Here is a 24,247-nt window from a genome sequence, read left to right on the forward strand (position 1 = left end):
ACATAAAAACCTTAATGTTCTATATGTAACCAATCTTAGCATGCTATATCTAAAGCAAATATCAATCCTTTAATTATAAACTCCACTAACCACCCAAACCCACTAGTCTCTAACCTCGCTTCTATTCCTGACAATCCTCCGAGGTACTTGAAAAGATGATGAACTCGAGACCTTCTAATGCAAAAACTTTATTGGAGTGCTACCAATGGGCAGTTTCTCTATACACCTGTATCTAAATCTAGTATATGTATAGTTGTAAATCTCAATGAAAATTTATTTTGTTTTTATTTTCTTACATCATGTAGATATATAAATAATTTACATAAGAGTGGTAATTAATTCCTTTCTTTAGAAGTCATGCTCCTTAAAAAATAAAGTTACTCAATGCTAGTTGTCCTTGTTCCTTGAAAATGTGTCCTATTTATGTAATTTTGGACAAAAAAAATCTAAAGACCAAGGACAGAAAATTTTTCTTTTTCCTTTGTTATAAAAACTCGTATTTTAGGATTTCTTGAAGTGGGAATAACGAATATAATTTTTTTCTTCCAGCCAAAAATACAACAGTACATGTTTAGAAAATCATAACACTCTTAGCTTTTTCCATTTGAATCGGAATTTTTAGGATTGTCCCATTTATTTATTTGTATGATTCTTTAATTGGTTGAAACAATGATAAGAGTTTATTTTTTCAAATAACCAAAATTGAAAGCACTTTAGAGGAAAATGTTTTATTAATTCGTCATTTAAGCGCTGTCAGATTATTTGAATGAGGATAGTACCTAGCTCATATTTAAGACCATTCAATTCTAAATTGACAAGGTGAGTTTAGTCAAATCGTTAGAGTCATTTTTGAGGAAATATAAAAAAACATATGAAAAATTAATTATATAAAGTGACACTTTCGGTCAGTCAATTTTATTAAAAGTTTCTGCCACATTCCAGGCATATATCCATCTTTAATATAAAATTTCAACTTCATATGACTTTTCGTTTTTGAGCTAAGGCGTTCAGAGACTCAAATGTACACACATGCACACAGTCAGTCATATCCGTAAAGCTATCAGTATGTATTTAAGAAGCCTGTCGCTCGAGCATAGATCTTTTGAACGCATATTTTGATGTTCCAAAAAAGAAGCGAGAGAAGCTGGATGCTACCTGGGCCACATTAACAAAAGAACAGAGAATTCATACTCTTGGAAGATGGAAAAGACGATGGAATGCTTCATCCTCTGAAAGATAGACCCACCGTATGATTTCCGATGTATCAACATTGATGTCCCGGAAACACGGGAAGCCAATACAAACTGGAGGACGGATTCTCGAGCCCAACTTGTGATTCCATAGATGAAACAATGGAGCATTCGGCCTTCCGTTGTCAGGGAAAGGTTTTGAGGTTTTCTCCAGAAAATAGAAGATCTAGATATGAAACTTGGCAAGAAATAGTTCCGGAAAACTTAGTCGCTGTGATGATATCTAGGCAGGAAAATTGGAGTGCCATAGCGTATGCACCGCGATTCGGCAGAAGGCTCAGTGCGACAAGAGCGAGAAAGAAGAGCCAAGGCAATAGCGTTGCTTAAATAAGATGTACAAGAAGATGAAGGTAGATAGCTCTTCCGCCCCGTGAAGTAATGCTTGACAGCAGTTCCGCGGGATAGTAAAGAAGAATTGGAAAGTAAGTGAAAGTAAAATCTGTTAAAATATAAATAATTATCTTTTTAGCAATGTGCACATTATTTTTACATTACCATATTTCCACCTGAGTGAGAGATATGGTATTATTATACTATGAACCTTCAGACACTTTGAATTCTTATCACTCTATTATTTAGTTATATATTTTTTTTCCAATAATTTGAAAATCTCATGATATTGAATAATATTTCTAATATTCAGCTCGGCTTTATAAAAAATCATTATATAACTTTTCCAGAATTTTATAAGTAACGAATTATTGTTAAGAGGGTTTCCTTGTCATCAATCAAATTTTTATTACTTATGGCTGGAATAATTTTTTTTCGAGCTCAAAACTGTGCTTTCTCCAACATACAATAACTATTAAATAAATCAAATGGTATCCTTGTTAAGTCTCACTCTTTGTTAAATCAATATTCCAACGTTTCGGCCAATTCGGCCATCCTCAAGGACAATCCTAAATATAAATTCACACCTCACATCAAAATTAAAAAAATTATTTACAGACTATTTTGCCCAGATCATCAATTAGAAGTCAAAATCTACTTTTTTTTTTTAAACTTTATTAATTTTTAAAAATTAATTTTAGATTACAACTACACTATCCACTATTAGATAAACAAACTATTTATAGTAAACTATTTATCTAATAGTGGTTAGTGTAGTTTTAATATAAAATTATTTTTTTTTAATTAATGAAGTTTTAAAAAAATAGGTAGATTTTCATTTGTAATTGATGACCTGGGCAAAATAGCCTGTAAAACAACTTTTAAATTTTGATGTGAGGTGTAAATTTATATTTAGGATTGTCCTTGACGAAACGTTGGACTATTGATATAATAAAGCGTTTGAGACCTTAGAAGGACACCATTTGATTTATTTAATAAATAAATACTAGTATCAAGAAATTGATTAAATTATATATACAATTTAATTTGAGTGTCTTACTTGAAAGACACTTTACTGTAATGAAATTTCTTGTATAAAATGTATTAAAGGTGGAGTGCCTCTGGGCAGCGTATTGGGACCATTACTTTTCAATATCTTCACGTTAGGCTTACCCAGGACTTTATTGGCTATATTTGCTGATAACACAGGACTCCTTACGTCCCATAAAAACCCCGTAAAAGCCCTTTTCTTTCTTAATAACCAACGACCTTGGTGTTGGACATCCAGGAGCAAAGTAAGAACGCAGGAAATAATCATAAAATAATTTATTATTTAAATTAATTATTTATTATATTAGTAACTAACAATGTTTTTTAAAAATTATTGTACAAATCCTAAAAATTCTTAGATAAAAATAATATTTATCTTTTAGGTAATAATACAAAATGTTTCTTGTAGTATGTACGAAATCTGTTCAGGCACAGACCTTAGAGAGACTTAGCATCTATGGTACTTTGTCACGTTAGCTTAGCTCTATCTGGTTCTAGGGGCCATATAATTGTAAAGTAGATATCATTTGCTGATTCATTTACATGTGTCTTTAGTTTTCAGTTTTTTTCTGTTTTTTTTTGCTTTGGTGGTGTCTACTCAGACGATGTTCCGTCTTTTAGTGGGTCAGTTTGGTAATATATACTTTCCACCTTGAACTAGTTTGTTTCAGTTATGCCTTGAATGGATTTGTGAAGTCGTTTGGATTTTGTAGCTCTTATATTATACTCCGGGTTAAAATGCATGAAATGAACAATTCTCTCGGACCAGTTTATACAAGTTTCTACTTATCTAGGAATAGAAAATCAATATAAATATTTTATACATCAAAACCTTTAATTTTAAATTTAAAAATGTCGGAGATAAAACTTGAACACATCTTCATCTTTTTTCTTGATCTAGTATTTACAGCATACTCTTTCCCAAAAAAGTTTCATATACTGGGATTTTCCTAAACTTAGTAAGAATGTATGATATATTCTTGACCGACTTTAATATCTCCGACGAGACACCCTACAAGAAACTAAAAAACATTTATTACTTTTGATTCGTGAGTAAAATATCATCATTAAAACTTTATTCACTTATTAATTAATAATTTTTAAATATAGTTGAAGTTTTATGAAGCGTCAAGGCAATCCACGTGTTCAATTTGAAATATTTCAGAGCAGACAGACTTTAAAATACAAAATTTTTAGAAATCGCTTTTATATTTTCTATTCTTTTTTCGCTTTTATATTTTTTTTTTATTAATAAAATATTGAGTGATTTTTTATTAATTATTGATTAATATTTGTTTTTAAATTATTACTTTAATTCTAACCGCTCTATACAGTTGTAGCTCCTCACTGTTATAATCTTGCAGAATAAAATCATTATTATTTGAAATAATATTTTTAAACTATTTAATAAATCAATATTCTAGTTAACAATTTGAAAGCAAACTTCACGCTCCCTGAATTATGAAACTCAATGGCCGAAAAGTGAAAACACTTTATCAGTAACCAGATGATACAAAACACTTCATGGCATGGTAGACACTACAGTACAGACCTGCAAAGCTTGAGATTTACGGGAAGTATATATATATTTTTTTTCTTCTCAGTTAAAAACGACAGATTATTGTTAAATATAATATTACTAATTATAATTACTTTTAATACATATCATCAGAATTCAGCTGGACGAGAAAGTGAGACCTCGCTATGATTGAGTGACTTTAATATGAAAAACAGTAAATAGTACCAGTGCTGGTTTGGGAGCTATCATTCAATACCAATAAAGTAGTAAACAAACAAATACAAAATACGAAGTGATTTTGCAAATCTTATTTAGGAGTATAGTGTCAGAAGAATAGCTGTGATAATTAAGAATTTTATGAATATTTTAAAGATGCAATATCAAAGTAAACAACAATAATGGGTCTACATAATTCTGTAAATAACTTAGTATATGGTTTGCAGCAGATAGAGGAAGCCTATATAATTTTTTTTAATAATGGACCTTGAAAAGTCTTTATCACATCAAAAGATTGAAAACCCCACACCTTACAGCCATAACAAAGAATTAAGCGAAACACCGATTTGAACAGCTTGTATATTAAAGCGATGGATGTCGAAGCAAAAAGGATGGGCCTGCATATTAATGGGGGAAAAGCCAAGATTAGGCGGTTGGGTAAGAAGCCTAAACATCATCCCTGTGCGGTCGTAAGAAATCTTCAATCATTTAATGCTTTAAGTATCACTGAAATTACCTGAAACGCTATATTACTTATTTACTTGTGTACTTCTAAGAACAATCAAATATCGAACCCAGCAGTTTTAAAACAATATTAATCATTTCAAATAAGCAGGACGTTTTTTATAAATAAAAAGTAAAAAAATAAAATAAAATAAAAATAATTATTTTTATGATAATAATTTGTGGACAGCTCACTACTAAATAGACTTACTGTAAGTATAACTGTATGTAGGAATCATTTAAATAAATAGCAACGTTTACGGTCGTGAGGACGAATATTCTGATAAAGGGAATCTTGGGTCAAATATATAAGTTACATATTCTAGATAACAAATAAATAGATTTTATAAGAAATAATTTAATTACCATAGTGCAAAATAACTTTATTTCCTCGAGATGTTACGCTCGTGAATTTATAATCCTTTCTGGAGGCTTGAGAAAACGTAATGAATTATTATCTTATGAAGTAAATTAAATGAATTAATTTAAGTTCAAATTAACTACGAATATTGATTTTCTTTCGTACTATTCATTAAGAAAGAATTAGTACTTCATACATATATAATACATGGACTTTGCAGCGATTGTAGAAGACAAAACTTTCTAGCAATAGTTTAATGCATTCTGGGAATTCTTAGAATTCTGACACTGTGATCTCCGCCCATCCAGAACAAAACCTTTTTATAAGGCAGTATTTCAAATATATTGGCAATAACAATAATTCAATAAGTCAGTACTGTAAACCGTAATAAATATATTGTAATTAATATTCTTCTTGTAAACTTAAATATATTAGATTTTATATACTTGAATTACAGTCCCCGATCGTAATATGAAGTATTGTTATTATTTCTATCAATGTGACTGAGATAATTACCGCAGTTCAGGAGTTTTTGGATTTTCTAGGAAAATATTCAATTTAATATTTATTCCTTAAATTGACATGTGGCTCATTACCAATGATGCGGCGAGAGGGATGCGCTGGGATCTCTTGAGCTCTGCTCTACCCCTCACACGTGGGGTATAGAGTGGGCTCAGGGATCCTCAGGTCGATTGTGTAAATATTGTATATATTATTTTATCATTATGTTATTTTGTTTATTTATTTTTCATACAGATAGTTTGATTATGTTCATCTTGTTTATTGTTTTGTTTTTATATATTTTAAGAGAGTTGTTTTTTTTTTTATTTTATTTATTTTTTTTTTTAGTATGTATGAGATCATTCATCACTATTACCTATTTCCCACAACTGTGTGGCAGATTGTAATATCTATCAATAAATAAATCTATCTAAAAAAAAAAACACCCATAACATGAGTAGGTAATCGAAAAAAATCGAAAACTTATCACTTCAATGAATAATGGGAGCTCGATTAATTTTTAACAATGGTGTATGATAAATGTTGTTGTTTAATGTTTCCTGAAATGCACCTTATACTGGAACACAGTGTATAAACATAGCATTATTAAACTATGCTTATGACAACAAGTCCATCGCGACATACTTTTACATACGACATAAGAAAAAAAGTAGATCATATATACAGAAAAGTTGGCCACCCCTCATATATACTGTTACTAAGTCTTCTCTCTTTGTTTGCATTGTGATTCCAAAGTTTCACTTCCCACTTTATTCTACTAGGACAAAATAAGGTCATGAGAATGGGCAATAAAGGAGCAAAAGGGCAATAAAGGAGCTAAAATGTAATTAGTATCTTTATTCCGTTAGATGCCATTTTCTATTTCTTTTCCAGCACCAAAGCTTCCAGAATTTAAATCTTACGAAACAAGAATCAAATTGTATTGATTAATAAGACTCAGAGGCGAATTCCAAGCTTTTATTATTAAAAAATTAGTATATTTATAAATATTTAAGTATAATTTCTCTTAAAGTTTATTGAATATAAATGATAATTGACTGATTATTAGCTCTTCTAAACTTCTGAAAATTATCAACTTCTTTGGTAATAGTTTCGAAAGTTTAACTTTAATGAAAAATAATAAAATATTATGAGAAGATGTAGAAGAAAGTAAGTGCTTTTCTTAATCTAACGTGCAGAACCGAACTTAACAGTAACTTTCTATGTTACTGGAATTCGATTAGTGATGAAAATTCGATGAAACATCATTCACTATTGCATCAGTCATTCTGTATCGATTGAATATAACCCATCATTTCCTTTTTTTTATTTATTAGGCGATGAATTTTTTGTTCGTCAAAATTAAAACAGCTTCAACTGTAACAGGTTAAATAAAAATTAATTTTAAACAAAACTTCAATAGCTAACGAAGTCGTGGTCGTCAGGTTACCAAATGAGTAAGGAATCATTGACTAATTATTAAACTTGACAGTTATTATTTCTGTAAATGAGTTATTGAAAAAAAAATTTGTATGTCTGTTATAGTTTTCTTCCCATCTTGTTTAATCCAATATACTTATATTTATATTATAATTTTATTTCTTCGTTTTGATGACTGTTTTTCTAATTTGAATAACCTCTTATTTTTGTACTTTAATTATTAATTAAAATATTTTTTTCATCATTTGGATTTTTATTTTCATTATATATTATTTATTAATTTTATTATATATTATTTTCATCACTATTATTAATTTATTAAAAATCAATTATGCAGATATTTACTTTAAAATATATTTTTATACTTATTCTAGATCAAAGGGAGTGAATAATTGTCCTTAAATCACTGCTTTGCTTGAATAGTGACACATCTGACAGAAAAAAAGTTTACTCATTGCAATTCTTGCGACTAACGAGATATATTAATGTATAGCATAAATAAAAATAAAATGTAAATATTTAATGTGTACATATACATGTAGACCATGTCTATAAAGTGTAAACAAACGGAGTATTGACAGAGTACACAACGCAGTACTTATCAGTCGGGCTACCTGGACTGATACCGTCCGTGCTTACCAGTCAGTGCAAACAATCTGAAACTACCTCACGACGGGGCTTTTTCTGGTTATATCTTATTATTATAAGTTCAGTACTAACTTATAGGTGAAATCTCTCGTGTTATTAAGCCTCAAAGGCTCATCATGGAACCAATTAATTTAATACTGCGCCGAAAGATTCAACAGAGCCATGAGTCAAACCACAGTTTTTTCATTATTTTCTTTATTTTTCATTAATTTTTTTCTATTATTCACTTTCAATGAATTATTTTGTATAACTTAGTTTATATTTATTATAATTTCCAATATTGTTTATTATGATTTTTCTTTTATTTCATTTTCGTATTTATTAGATATATATATATATATATATTTTCCCTTTAAATTTATTTTGATTTTATCAGCCCATATGGACGGTTGGATGGCAGACGGTTAAGATAAGCTACGATTATGAACCCCCACTTCTGCCCAACTCAAAAAAAAAAAATTGCCTTGTTTAGATGACACTAAATTGGATTCGCACTATTTTTATGGAAGTGATTGCCACAGCTATGTAAAAAAATGTTTAGGAAGAAGATAAACGCTGACTAACACCGCAGTGATATAGTCCTATTCACCATTTAGCGAATAAAAGATCTATTTTTAGTTAGTATACATAAGAAGATGGTCAGAGTTGCGGTCAAAAGAGAAACAAAAATAGTTTACAACTATTTAGCTGTTCAACCTTTACCTTTAAACCTTTAAAGTGGGGCGAAATGTCAGAAAATAAATAGTTGTAAACTATTTTTGCTTCTCTTTTGACCGCAACTCTGACCATCTTCTTAAATTTCAATTTTTACGGTCATATATTTTTCTGTTAGGTTGTAAAATTGATTTTCTTTCTTCTTTAAGTGGAAAGTAAATGCTGACCAGTCTTAAATAGGTTGGTATTTTTTGAAAAAAAAATAAATAGGGTTAGTAAATTATGAAGATTGCATTTAATGTCTATAGCCTTATTAGTACTATCTACCAATTAGTTCTAATTAATACAACTCAACGTTGATAGGTTTGGACGGCGAATCGCTAAAATTGCACAATTTAGAGCATCTTCCAATGGGCTCTGCCATGATTTGCTCTATGTTGGTACATCAAGGAAAAGTGTTTGTGCGCTATATTTGGAGGGTAAATTTTATTTAACATGCGCACCTTTAACCATATCACCTTATTTAAATTATTTAATAGATATGAATTGAGGACGATAACAGGGCTCCTCACGGGCCACACCTATTAAAATATCATCTTCAGAAGATGAAGCTGACGGAGAATTCTACCTGTCGTCTATGTACGGAAGACGAAGAAAGGGCACAGTATACTCTGTGTGAATGTGAAGCACTTGCCGTCCGAGGACTGTATTATTTGAGACAGGATAGAATGGAACCTGAAGACATCAATAGAACAAACCCAGAAGAGTTAGTTTAATGAGTTTTGTAAGAAGCATTGGACTCATATGGGATATCTAGTGGAAAAGAAAGGTAACTCACAAAAGATCCAACTGGGTCGAGGTAAGGAAGGGGAATTCCCGACCCTCAGTATAATAATAATATTTAAATTCTTTCTTTGTCTAATAGAATAATTAAAACTAATACCAAAAGGAATTTCGTTTAATAACTATTTTATTTTAAAATTACAAAATAAAATGTTTCTTTATTGTTTCAATTTTAATTTTTTAGGTCAAATTTAGTTTAATAAAATATATACGTAACGATTGTCACCCAATGTCGCCCTTTTCCCTCCTATACACTATGCAGTTCGCACAGATTTAGTTTTAACTTTATTATGTAACCGTTGTTTTATCTAGACACGCCCGTGGTCGGAAAAAAAACTGAATTCAAATTGCCAAAATCTGGTTTTAACATAGGAATTTCAACGAAACATGACACCAACGTGTTGTCTCCAACTACTAACGTTTGGTTTGCACTTGATAAAATATTGATGACACCGCACATGAAAGTGTTAATGTAACCTAAATTCCAATATTTGCTACATTTGCTCCTAACTGTCGATTTCATAATCTGAAGGAAATAATTTAAATTATAAACAAACGAACACCTTTAGCAAATAACTGTTGTAGAACGTAAATAAAGGTGCAAATTCCAATATTTATATATTGAAAAATAATTAAATAATAATAAAGCAAGCACATAGCTCAGTATAACTTTCTCGCCCCTTCTATTTTGTGTATACATACTTACATATATACAACGGTTTATAATTTGCCGTTTAAGAATAAATCAACGGGACGAACCGTTTTGGAAATGTTGGTATGTTCAAAAAAATATTTTTGCGCAATGAATCAACACAAATTTTCAACTTTGGGCTAAATCGAAAAAGCCGTTTTAGAAATCGGTGTTATACGGAAAATGCATTTGTGCCTACTTAAGCGAATTGTTGATAGAACTAAGTATAAGTGATATTAGAACATTTCAACATTAATCCCTAATGTTTTTCCAGTTATACGCCGATTCGGACAAACCGTTTATCAAGAAAAATACGTTTGCAGGTGCCTACTTAAGAGTAATTCCTATTATTTGATAATATTCATCTAGTTCCATCTAGATAGTAATCCGCACAATTCCTGGATTCTACATCAAAATTGGATCGACAGTTGAAGTAGCTGCAATGCCCGAAGAAGTATTTGACTAAGGACCAGAGCAAACTTTGTTGATGGTATGTAAAACATATTCAATTCTGAGGACATAAATTCTTCACTTACTAAATGAATGCAAAGCTTCCCTAGCTTCGGCAGTAGATTAGTAAAAAATATTCTTGAATCAGAATGATGAAACATTTATTTAGAATACGTTTATATGGAATGTATGAATTACACGAAACACAAGTAAATTCATATTTAGAACATACCAGTAAATTATTAAATACTTAACAATATTTCTATTAAATATGTAAAAAAAAATTATGATGGCCAGTTCATAGCTTCCTCAACATTTCTACAGTATATAAAATGAAAAACGAATTGGAAGTATAGGGAAGGTATTTGGTAAAAGCTATTTGGTAGGAAAAATGAAAGAGTTTAGCCTTGTTTAAGATACAGCTATTATATTGTAAAATATATCAGGAAATATTGATGAAACTCATCATAGTGAAAAATAAAATGGAAAACATGATTAAAATAAAGAAAAGGAAAGAGAAAATAAACTAATATTCGCATACAGCAGCATCACATTCTTACCAATAAGGTAAAAATATAGGTAAAAAATATAAATGAAAAAGTTTCTATAAAAAATAATTTTTATAACCATTAAAAAATAATATTTTAGATGACGCATACAGAGTTCATCTGAATACGTCAAAGAAGGCTTACTTATTGCCACTGCCTCTAAACACTTTATGCCAGTTTCCGTGGCTACCTGGTTATACTAGAAGTAAAAGGTCCGCCACGAAGTAAAAGTCAGGCCTCCCAAGGCTAGAATCTAACTGGCGCCGTTACAGATATGTTGTTATTAAGGTGACGCATCAACCACAACAGCCTCACATCTCTGAGTAACTATGGACTGCCTGCATCTAACTCATCGACCTCTTAAACAGACGGGGTTGATTTTTTTCTGTCATCTATTTTTGCTATCTAGCTAACCAGTGGAGATGCTTATTGATGGCCGCCATCGTTTAGCTGACGTACACTCTGTGGGACTTTTCCTCACCAGGGAAGATGATGTTTACATAAGTCCCTCTTTGTTTTCCTCTACCACATATCTCCATTTTTAAGGATTTGTCGCGCAAATGACACAATAATAGATAGTTTCTGCAGTTCTTTCTTCTTTAAGCCCCAGAGTCCTACTTATTGGTCCAGATCGTCCGGGCACAGCTTGGAGACCAGGCTTATATCAAGATCCTTATATCATAAAGATCTTTATATAAAAAGGGAAATTACTATTTCCATAACATTAAAAAAAATATATCATTAAATATTTCCAAAATTTCAATTTTTCACTTTTTATATTTCACTTGTAAATCATACGCATTTTTCCCAAATAAATTTAAACTTATTCTATTACTTTCAACCGAGATTTCAGATATTGACTTCACTAATTCTCATAACTCTGTCATATGAAACCCTACAAACCCATCTGGCTCAGAAATAAAAGAAAAAAGACTTTCAACGATAGGAGAAAAAATATTATACTGGTTTGGAAAGACTGACAAAGATAATCTACGAAATACCGAAGATGGAAGATCATAGATTCCGATTACTACAAAACCAACTTGACAAACGCTCTGAACTCCCATATACTACAAAAATCTTACACTTTGATAATCAGATCTATTTGGATAATCGAGCTTTGTGGCTCCACCAAACCATAAAATTCCACCCATATCCAATCCTTAAAATTGTAAGGTACGTCCCAAATAAAGACTATTCCAGTCGTTCCAGGTTTGGCCTGAAATAGATATACCTCATCTCATTCCAGAATCCTTACCCACCCAAAGAAATTAGTTAATTTCTCATCCTTAACAATCTCTGATAATTCTCTGAGGCGTCTGAAAAGTAGATGGCCACGGGATCTTCTAATTTAAGGCAATGGTTGAAGTACCATCATTGGATGATTTCTTTTCAAGATTATCATGTGTTCTGGAACATTTATAATAACCACCGATGCTATGTATTACCAACCAATTTCTCTTCTCCTATATATTCAGAATAACTGTTATTTTTTAATGAAGTTTTTTAGCTGCTTTTGAATAGTCCTAAATTAGACGTTTTTTGGTTGTTTTTTTTGAGAATTATTTTCCAGTAATAACTTTCCACTTGGCCCTTTCGCTGTTTCAGGAAGGTTTCTATTTATAGTAACCTTTCCAACTTTTCAAAGGAAAACGTTAAAGGGTTTCCTTTGTCTCTTTCAGTTCATCTATTATTTGGTCTTGGCTCCTTCTCGAGCGCCCTCAGTAGGTTCAGTGGCTAGTGATGTTTTCGATGTTTTACTGGTTGCTATCAAATGATACATTTTTATTGAAGAATCAGATTTATTTATTGATAAATATTACAATCTGCCACACAGTTGTGGGCAATAGGTAATATTGATGAATGATCTCATACATACTAAAATAAAAAAAATAAAAAATAAATAAAAATAAAAAAATAAATAAATAAAAACTCTCTTAAAATATGATACATTTTTACCCATTTAATATGAAAATACTTTTTCGGATATTGCACTGGATACCTTCGGTTTGTCATTTTGACTGACAGATGGGTTACAATTTGTTTTTTCTCTCCCTCTTATTATTTGAAGCAAAGCAATACATAAGCAAAATATAAATATGTATACTTCAATACGTTTCGAATTATACTATGGGTCCTTTTAATAAATAGTATAACTCGTATATAATATATAATGTTACCCATTTTAATCATACATGTCAACGACATCGAGGTGCAATATTACATTCCACAATTAAATAGGTACAATATTCTTTATCTATGGGAATTATGCAGAAATAAATATTGAAACACAATAATGGGCGAGACACACATAACTATGCACTTGAAAGAGCGTACTTTAAGAGGATAAATTAGTTAAATAGCATGAAAAACAAAAAATACGCATGTTAATTAGAAAGTTTGGAAATCTTAATAAATTATATTACTAACAAACAGGAACCCTGTTAATTTAAATAAACTTTATCATTTCTATAGAAAATACCTATGCATTCTATAACTAATTAGATAAAATGAAATGTAGCCTTGGCAAAGACATGTTAAACTCTATAAGAAATGCTAGGATTTGATACTTAGTAACGTAGCTCGGTTAGGAAGAGTAAACTGGATAGGCCATGTATTTAGATAGATAATTTCATGGTCCTGTTAAAGTTGTACAAAATTATACTTCGGACCCAAAGGATTAGCTTAATCGTCCTAGATGGTTTTTATCATGCGATGATTTTAAGATAAGTATGTATAAGGATGCCAGTGTTGTTTTGGACAGAATAATTGAACAGGTTAAGCATAGCCTTAAATGTAGAATATAGTAGTTATATTAAAAAATACATATTTTTCAAATAAATACTAATGACGTAAAAATGGTAACGAGAGGATTAAAAAAGGTCTTTTAAGTTCTAATTCTGTTGAAAACAAAGTAAGAATCCTAATTACAGAGACATGATTGGAAATATTAAAATTTGTAACCTAGAAGAACCTAGAATATCAAGTTAAGAGTTTTTTAAAAACAAATTTTAGGAATTATACAATTACAGGTAGGCTATGAAACAATTATTTGCGACTATAATGGAGAAAAACTTGTACAAACATTGGATACTCGAGATATAACAAAAAAAAGATAAGAAGAAAGTCTAGACTTATTTCCTAATTATTGTCCAACAAATAGTAATTAAATATAGCTATTTAATTATTTTCTCGACAGCTAAAGAACCACTTGGTCTCTTATTTTTGTATCTATTTTCATTCAGGACTAAACAAGCAATTGCCTGTTTCTAAACTACTCCGTTTACTTATTTAGAACCCTAAGCTAGAAATAGGTTTCTAAAAGGTTAACTTATCTATATGCTTTACACGCTTGTAACCCCTTACATGTGCTTTAAGCAGAGATGGGCAGAAAATTTGACATAGTTGAAACTAATAACTAAAATTGCCTTGGAAAGGAACCTTATTCATCAATGAACCATTGATAAATAAATATCGTATTCATGATAATTTTAGCTCTTAGTTTTAACTATAACTAATTTTTGCCCAATAGTGCCATTGAGACATTAATTCTATTTCATGGATCTCCAGGATTTTTGTTCTTTTTTTCTAAATGGTTAAGAAATAGGGTTCACTTAGCTTGTTCTTGAAAGAACTTTTTTTTAACCTTTATGATTTTATCAAGAATTTTAATTTCGTAACATTAATCAAATGTGTAAAGAGTTCCCATATTTTAGATAGATTTCGTGTAATGGTGAACCCCTAGAACTTACGAATACTTAAAACGGAAAAAGGATATTTACTACTATAAAAAAGGATACTAGCAATATTAAAAAAGCACCTGAAATTGAAAAACGGCGTGAAAGCCTCCACTCACACCATCCATGGTAGCCTTACTTATCTGACTTTTAAAACAGACAACTATAGCGAGTAGGTTGGTGGATGTACGACATGTCACAATTTCACAAGAGGAGATCATAACACAAAAAAAGGCAATCCTTCCCCGCCGGACCCGCCCCGCTAGGACCTCCGGGAAGCGACGGCCAAATGGAACCCATTTGAAATATTAGCTTAAAACGGGAAGAGGAAACTATAAGATAATTAAATCGAGCAGTATTAAAAAAGCGCCTGAAATTGAAAACGGCGTGAAACTCCCCATTGGTCGATGTACGACATGTCACAATCTCAAAAGAGGAGATCATAACACAAAAAAAGATCTCCTTGACTTATTGTTGTGAAATGAAAAGATCGTCTTTATAACTTATAAAATATAACAAAAAAAATGTTAGTTGGTTCATTATATGCAGGTTCAGTTAACTCATTTAGAGATCTGGCTCGGTAATGATCATAAACTCTTATTGGGATTCTAACCACCATTTATTTATTAATATTATTATTATTTATTATTTGTAAGGCACTTCCAGACAGAAGAATAAACGCAGTACAATAATATAATAATTATGAGCAAATTAATTTTCTATTTTTTATTTTCCTTCATCAAAAACAAAAAAACGTTAGAAATAGAATTACATCACCAAAAAAAAAAAATGTACAAATATTTATTTTAATAAATTTGTTGTGTTTTAATTTGCTAGGAAAATCATAGAGGTAATTAAAAACAATAAAAAATTCTGAGAAGATATGTATAGTGGAGGTTTCGAAAGCTGCAGAGTAAAGCAGGAGACAGAGAGATAAAGCAGGGGCCCTACTAGAGAAGTAGGGTCCGACCTACATTCCCCTCTCCCCTGCTCGGATATCGATCCCTTAATGTCAACCTCCGGCACCCTTTCCCTTGCTCAAACACACCCCACCACCCCACCCTCCTTTACATCTTAAAGCTTATTTTGTATCAAAAAGCTTAGCTGCAAGGGGTCCTCTCTTTTATGAATGGAATCTGCCTGCCGCGTTCTACAAGAAGCACCGGATAACCAATTAAGGAATAGTTTAAAATTTCTGAAATTGAATACTAATGATCTTCGAAATGATAAAAAGTTCTTGTTTCTTAAAACTATTAATTATTATTATTATTTTAGAATTTTTTTAAAAAAATTTTCTATTCGTCTAAGAACAGGAATATGTAATGTTATTTTCCCAAGAACTTTTATTTTATCCTAAATTAAAATAAATCACTACATTGCTAAGCACGCCTCCAATGCTAAAGGAACATCACTATTCAGATCACATATAATATCAAAAATAAAAAATTTCACATCTCTCTATTACCGATCATGGGAAAGATCCTCGAAAAACTTATTTTGAAACGCCTATGCCCCATCCTAGATTCCAATCATATAATCCCAGATCACCAGTTTGGATTCCGAACATCCCACTCCACTATCCATCAATGTCGTCGTGTGGTGACAACGTCCATCGTCTTCTTTGGAGCGCGGAATGTACTACGCGGGAGTCTTTCGATATAGAGCATGCTTTTGATCGAGTCTGGCACTGCTTTACAAACTCCGTAAATTCCTACCTCCTACATATTTTCTCATCATCCGTTCCTTTCTTACTAATAGATTACTCCAAGTAAACCACAATGGTTCCTATTCATCCCTCTATTTTCAATCCGCTGGTGTTCCTCAAGGTAGTATCCTCGGTTCAATCCTCTACACCGTCTATACAGCTGACATCCCAACAACTCCTAACACTATCCTTACCACGTATGCTGATGACACATGTGTGCTCACAGTTAATAATAACCCTTTGATTGCATTCCAAGCTCTCCAGTCCCATATCAGAACCCTCCAAGAATGGTGTCGAAAATGGAGGATAAAAATAAATCCCAACAAATGACATTTACTCTTCGTCATAAACCTGCCGACTGCCTTACAGTATACTTTAATAATGTGGCTCTTACCCCTTCAGAATAGATTCGTTATCTTGGACTACACCTTGACAAACGACAAACCTGGAATCCTCACACAAGACTTAAAAGACAGGAAACTGCACGCAGATTCCTACTATTACAGCACTTACTATACAAACGGTCTAAACTTCCAACTCATTACAAAAGACTGATCTACATACGGAGTAGAGCTTTGGGGCTCCACTAAACCTTCGAATTCCTCTCGTATCCAATCCTTACAATCCAAAGTCCTTCGTAAAATCCTCAATGTTCCTCATTTTGTTACTAATAAAACCGTCCATAAAGACCTAAATGTTCCTTATGTAACCGATCTAGCCCGAATCCGATATCATTCCTTCCATTATAAACTCCCTTAACACCCAAACCCTAGTTTCTAACCTTTCTTCCTCTTCCATTCCTGGCATTCCTCCGAGGCGCCTGAAAAGAAGATGGCCACGTGACCTTATATTGTAAAATGTTTTTAGAGTTCTACTACTGGGTAGTTTATCTACATGCTGTATCATATCATTATCATTATGTCATTATGATCAAATTTACTTGTTGTATTTTTTATACAGTTGTAAATATCATAAATAAATAAATTTAAAAAAAATTCTTCTTATTTGGCGACAATTATCTATTAATGTAGGATCTCGATGCATTTTTGATTATTATTGGCCAATCTTTGTAATTCTCAATTCAAAATTTATATAAGTAAAAATTTAATGTTCGATTGATATTTATATAAGATCACCAACGTTCTGTACCGAATTACAGGCTGTTTTTCAAATGTTTGGTGTCGTCTTAGGAAGGTTTTGATCAAAATTAATCAATTTCAGGAGGTCTATACAAATGAAATTTCCGCTGATTTTATAGTTGGTATTTGAATGGGTAAATACATTCGCAACAAAACAAAAAAAATCTTTGAAATCTAAAAAGTATAAACAAAAATATGACATATTCAACACTTTATTATTTTCAAAAATTTTCATTATAGAATTTGTAACCAAGACATAAAATCAATACTGTGTACGTAAATTTTGAATTTTATCTAAACTGATATTAAACTTTCGATTATGTTTATTCAATCTAAATGTAGTACAAACTTAAATTTAGCAACAGATAGAGAGTTTTTTACATTAAAAAAATTCTTTGAAACAGAATTAATAAAGACTAATATGAATTAATACAATTATGGTAAAATAATTATTATTTTTATGGTGTTGGAAATTGGAAAAAAAAATAAGAGTGGTAGTCACTTTCAAAATAATTAAAAAAGAAATTATTAATCCAAAAAATTAGGTCTAGTCCACAATAAAGTTTCAGAGGAAAAAGACAAATAATTTTAATATTTTTTATGGTCTAGACAACTGTGCCTCACATAGTCTCCATTATTGACTCAATACCAGTGATGATGTTAGGACAGAAGCACTGGGATCCCAGGAGTCGCTCTTTGCAATGCAGAATATGCCAAAGCTCTGTTCTGGGATATATAACCATTGTATATGAATTTGAAAAAGATGATTTATTTTACTTAACTTTTTTATTTTATTTTAGTGGTTTACTCATTTTTCTGTGATTGTACTTATCTATTTACTTTAATTTGTGATGTGCATATTTTTATCTCTTTTATTTTTATCGTTATTTAATTATATATTTTTTGTATTATTATTTGTTTAATTGCTTTTTTAATATGTATATTGGGTATGAATGTATACGTACAGACCTAATTCCTACGAAGCGTCACTGTGCCATGTTGCATCATTTTTCAATAAAAACGTTTTTTTTATTTCTCAATTTTTCTTTAGGTTACAATATATTTCTCAGGTGATATTTACGCGATATATCAGAGGAGTTCCTTAATTGAATATCACTTACGTTAGAGGAAAAATAAATTATAGGATCACATTTATCAATATTTTTTCAGATGAACCACAACTGTGCTTTGCTTTCAACGATTGCTCCAGTAAAAGGTAATTGTTAATTATGAGAGATAGTTGACCGTGGATGATAAATGAGGAGAAGATGGTTGGGGGTGCGGTCAATGAAACACAAATAAGTATGACTAACTTATTTAAAGGTAATTGGTTTATTATATTTATTTATTTATTTTTTTAGTGCTTCGATCCGTTAAAATAGAGACCCTGAGGTTTTTATTTCTGTCTTGTATTTTGTTTATATAGGGCTAATGTTTAAGATGTAAAAAAAAAATTATTAATGATTTTCGTTCTTTTCCTTCATGCTCATCTCGATCTTTATTAATATATTGCATACATTATTTTTTTTTAAATAGCTATTTTCTCCTAATTAAAAAGTGACACATTTAATTTTTTTTTATTTATATAAATTTGATTATTTTATTTATTGTGTCATTATTATTATATTACATTATTTCATTTTAATGATTTCCGAAATCAAGGTTTACGTAATACTAATCTCTTCATTATGATTAGAAAAATAAATAGTTATAAAGCTTAAATCACTGTTATGTTAACCAGTTTAGTTTGGAATCTCTGGAAAGAGTCGTTAGCTGATCAATACCGATATTTATATTTTTGATTGCTTTATTCGAATTAATGGACCATATTTATGTCCGTTAAAAATAGATTTCCTACAATAAAAGCAATTGGTGCAAATTGTAATTTGGTATTAAATCCAAATTTTGGGCTAAACAATATCTGAACACATCAAGAATAATATGGGTATTCTCTCTTCTCACTATAAATTTATTTTAAAATTTTTTGGGGGATTTTTTTTTTCAAAAAGTAAGGTTGTTTTGTTTTTAAATTAACAAAATTATGTCTAAATTATTTTTTTTCTTTCCAATTAGGTGTTAAAGATCAATATTTTCATTAAAAAATTAACTTGTCTACATGAGATGTTCCCATATTAATTTTTTAAATAATAATGTTCAAAAAGAGGGTGTATTGAAATTTGATGGGAAATTCCTCAATTGTTTTTCTTCTTCTTCTTCTTTAGCTTTCCTCTTTAGTTCCTCTCAACTTAGATGAGCATTCAGCCAGGAATTCTACTCTTCCCTTTTTCTCGCTAGGTCCCTCGCCTGTCGGATGTCCTACCCCCTCGCCCTGTAGGTCGCTCAATGTAGTCAAGATATGGCTGCATCCTAGAGCGGCCCTTAGGTCTTCCGCCATCTGGGACATAGTCCATCGTCTTGAAAGGATCTCTGTGGCCGTCCATCCTGATAACATGGCCGAACTACTTCAGCTGTCGAGCTTCCAGGATCTCTTTCAGTGGGGCTATCCGCAACTCCTGACGATTCCATTCATTGCGAACTCGGTCCCTGCTTTTTTTTCCAAACAACCTTCGCAAAAATTTCGCCAGCGGTCATTCTGTTCCCCTGTCGGTCTGTTCTCAATTATTCAAAAAACCATGTGAAATATTAATTAGAAAATGGGAAAGGAAAATATCTAATGTTGCACACGATCTTTCTCAAAAAGATCAAATAATTTTAAATCGGTATTCCATGCTTGTGCTATGATAAATAAAAAGATACATTCTTCTGAAAATAAAGAGGTTATTTTGTAATGGATATAAAGAAATCAATTACCTATTGGTGTTTGCTTACTGACACACTAGCATGCAGCACACTTTCTCTGAGGACTTTATCTTTATCCGCAATCTTTGTGAATCAATTAGCCCACAAGGCTGTTGCTCGCCCCTGACATAAATAGTGTTCAGCTCAGTACAGCCCTTTTTCCCGCAATGCTGCTTCATCGCGAAACATTCCGTTACCGTTAAAAGAGGCAAACTATTACGTTAAATTGTCGATCAAGTGATTAATACAAACTCCTCAATTTGTTTTGTTTTTTTACCACTTCCATTCTATGATTCAGGGACTTGTTCGTAATGTAAGAGATCACATACCATAAACTAACTATAACTTTAAAAATAAATTTCCTACAGATAAATCTTAAATTGCCACGGAATTCCGGTGTAGCATTAATAATATTCCTTTATCGACAGAAAATACTAGTAGCTATCATGTTTTACGATAGTAAAACTTATAATATGAAACCCGGAAGAATGCACAAATGAACAGCCTTTAAATAAATATTGTAATGAATGTAATCAATCCAAGCAATAATAAATGGGCAGTTTCATATGCAAATGTTTTAGTGATGTTTATTTAGTCATTAGTGGTGACTTAATAACAACCTGTACTGTAGTTAGAGTAATAAAAAAATTTCAAATTTCATCTTTCCTTATTTTATCTTGACAACGTTTCAGACTTTGAATAGTAATATTTTTTAATCAAATTAATATTCAACAATTTTTTCATATTTCACATCTATTATCACAATCAATAGATGAATAGTGAATAACTGTATTCACTTCTTAAATTAATTAATGACCTGGCAGCCTACAAAAGTTTTTAAAATTGGTTCTAAGGTTTAAATTTATATTTAAGATTGTCATTGAGGATGGCCGAATTGGCCGAAACGTTGGGCCAAAATAAGGAGAGTTTTGAGACTTAACTTGGATAAATATTATTTTAATAAAACATTAATTATCTATCATTTCGATGAGAGGAAATGGGAACATCGTTACTCCAATTCTCTATGAAATGAAAATCATAATGAATTGAAATGGTGTAAGTATTGTCGACATTTATTAATCTATTAATCACTAAGATCTTATTAAAAACTATATAAACTAAATATAATTTATCAGTTTATACATTTTTAAAAAGATTCATTTGTTTCTCCTAGGAGATTTGGCAAAAAGGAGTAAGAAGTCATTTCCTAACATCAATATAATATTTTAACTTTTTATGAGATACAGCTTATTCATCTTGATTCCTTACCTCTCGTAATAAACATATTTCGATCTTGTTAAAACGTTCACCTTTCTGATCATTCACTATTTTTCGATCATTTATTTTTTTAAATCTTAGTATAGTAATAATATGATAGGTCAATTAATGATAATTGAAGTGATTGTTATCTGACATTTATCCTTAAAAACATTAATTCAATCATGAAGGGATTGAAGATAAGAGATAATTGTACCCGTTGCCAATAACGTCCCCAATAATACTTAGGTTAATAATGTGAAAAATCCCATTTTCTGAATTCGTTATTTTTACATTTACAAGATTTCGATTGCTTTATTAACACCTAAATGCCTTATTGCAAATCTAGTTATATTTACATTTAGATTGTTTTTGGTGCCAGCTATTTTAACACAATATAGGCGGAGCAGTGAGTTATGATGGAGCATTATAAATATTTAAATTAAATTGGCTGGAGCTGGTAGTCTTATAAAAAAAAAAAAAATCATAACTATGAGATCTACAAACTTTGAATAGATCAGTTCGCAAAAGAGAATTTTTACATTACCCGACAAGCATGTGTAAAGAAAAATAATGTGATTACTTTACCCAATTATTGCTTGGAAGTTGAGTCTTACGTTAATTGACGTCAGCGATTAAATTAAGAAAAATTTTACATAACAATTAATTGTAATATTTTAGAGCAATGAGATCTCTCTCGTATTCAGCAGCAGTGAAATAAAACACGAGGTAGCAGACCGCAGGAAAAAACATCGCATGTGAATGTTACCTTATCGTGGACGTGATCGGAATCCTCAAGTTAGGAAAGGGATTTATTTCGATAGCCCTACTTTTCGGAGCTCTGTTATGGGCAGAAGTTATTTTGTCGTTCCTCACCACTTATACATTAATCAATTTCCACTAATTATTTCTAGTTAAAAACGGCTAATTACCTGTTTTTTTGAAGTCAGCACCTCTCAAGGACCCACCTGCAAAAAATAATAGGGAATTAGAAAGTTTGAGGTTTGTAAAACAGCTTAGATTTAAAGGCTTGCTTTGTAAAATAAATATTGCAGTACGGTATTATTATTTGTGTTAGTTTAGTACAATCTGTAAGGGTAGCCATTATTTATTTTCTTTGTATAGGCAGAGTTAATATGGTAAAGAATATTGTTATATAAAATTCAATCAGCTATAGCCCATGTCTGAGTTACTTATGAGAAATATTTGTGAAAATGAGTGTAATATATTATGAATAGTTAGTCGGGTGAAGCAATTCAAATATTAGTAATGGAGCTATAAGGAAAACATTTAACTAATAAATTATTCATATTTATAAGTGAGAATACTTTACATAGAAAGTTCTAGAACAGAATATGGCTGCAGTAATTTACCTCATTACGGTATATATATATTACCCCAAACTGTAAAATAGAGAAATCATTCTCTTTCATTCCTGAAGGAGTCTATTTAGTACAAGAGCCCAAGAGGAGAAAAAAGGCAGTTATCTCACCCCAATTTTTGATTACTTTAATGAAAACTATATATAATTACTAGTCAAAATTGATGAGTCTGCCAAGTATACGTAGGGGAAATAAAAAATGGCGGCTGTTTCAAAGCGATAAAAAAAAAATTTTCATTCGGAGCTCTGTATCTTAAAAAGTAGGAGCAACACAAAAAAACCTAAGAGAACGTCATTTAAAGAATAATAAATTTGCTAAAATAATAGCCCTAATAAAGTTATTTACGTTAATTAGTTTTCGAGATATAGCTTTTTAAAAAGCAACGTTTCAGAAAAATTTTGTATCAGACGTACTGAAAGATCAGTAGTTAGTGAATTTATTTTGGAAAATTTATATCTCAAAAACCATTTGAGGTACAGATGTCTATTAGCACTCAAATTAAAGCTAGTTTAATGAGCTATAATGTAGTTTATAATGTTTATCTTCGTAGGAGAAATAGTTTACATGAAATTCGTTAAAATAAATTGATTTATACTTGTTCGGACAAATTTTCATTTGCCAAATTCATATTCATATATGAATATCATAAAAACTACTACCCCTACGAAGATAAGTGTCATAAACTACTTCATAGTATGTTAAATTTCCTTTATTTTGAGTGTTGGCAGACATATGTCCGTCTTATGGATCTAGAGATATATTTTTTTTAAAATCCAACATTTTATATAAACATTATTAAATACTTTGTAGTAAATTTAACTAGCTTTAATTTTAGAGCTGGCTAACATCTGTACGTCCAATGGTTTCTGAAATGAAGTTTTTCATAAATCAAACTTATTATCCGAAAATCAATTTATTTTAGCAAATACCATGAAAACTACTATTCGTAAGAAGGTAAAGATCATAAATTTCTGTATAGTTCATTAAACTAGCTTTAATATGAGTGCTAATAGACATCTGTACGTCACATAGTTCTTGAGATGTAGATTTCTCAAAATAAATTAACTAACCACTAATCTTTCAGTAGATTTTTAAGAAATTTTGCTTTTTAAAAAGCTATTATGTCGAGAACTATTGGACGTAAATAGCTCTTTTAGGGCTAATATTTCAGCAAATTTACTCTTCTTTAAATAATGTTCTCTTAGATTTTCTAGCGTTGTTGT

The 24,247-nt window shown here is 30.7% G+C and overlaps 1 protein-coding gene across 35 annotated transcripts in view; it reads right to left on the reverse strand.

Moving 5' to 3' along the window:
• para (paralytic) overlaps positions 1 to 24,247 on the reverse strand; it is a 198,827-nt gene that overhangs the window by 131,134 nt on the left and 43,446 nt on the right. For all 35 annotated transcript variants that reach the window (XM_067048423.1, XM_067048408.1, XM_067048417.1 and 32 more), the window contains exon 3: positions 22,575 to 22,610. The gene's annotated coding sequence lies outside the window, so the exon portion shown is untranslated. The remainder of the gene's footprint in view (positions 1 to 22,574; positions 22,611 to 24,247) is intronic.

The sequence above is a fragment of the Halyomorpha halys genome, unplaced genomic scaffold (assembly GCF_000696795.3).
Source record: "Halyomorpha halys isolate HHAL.00 unplaced genomic scaffold, Hhal_1.1 Scaffold730.1, whole genome shotgun sequence".
In the NCBI taxonomy this organism is placed as follows: domain Eukaryota; kingdom Metazoa; phylum Arthropoda; class Insecta; order Hemiptera; family Pentatomidae; genus Halyomorpha; species Halyomorpha halys.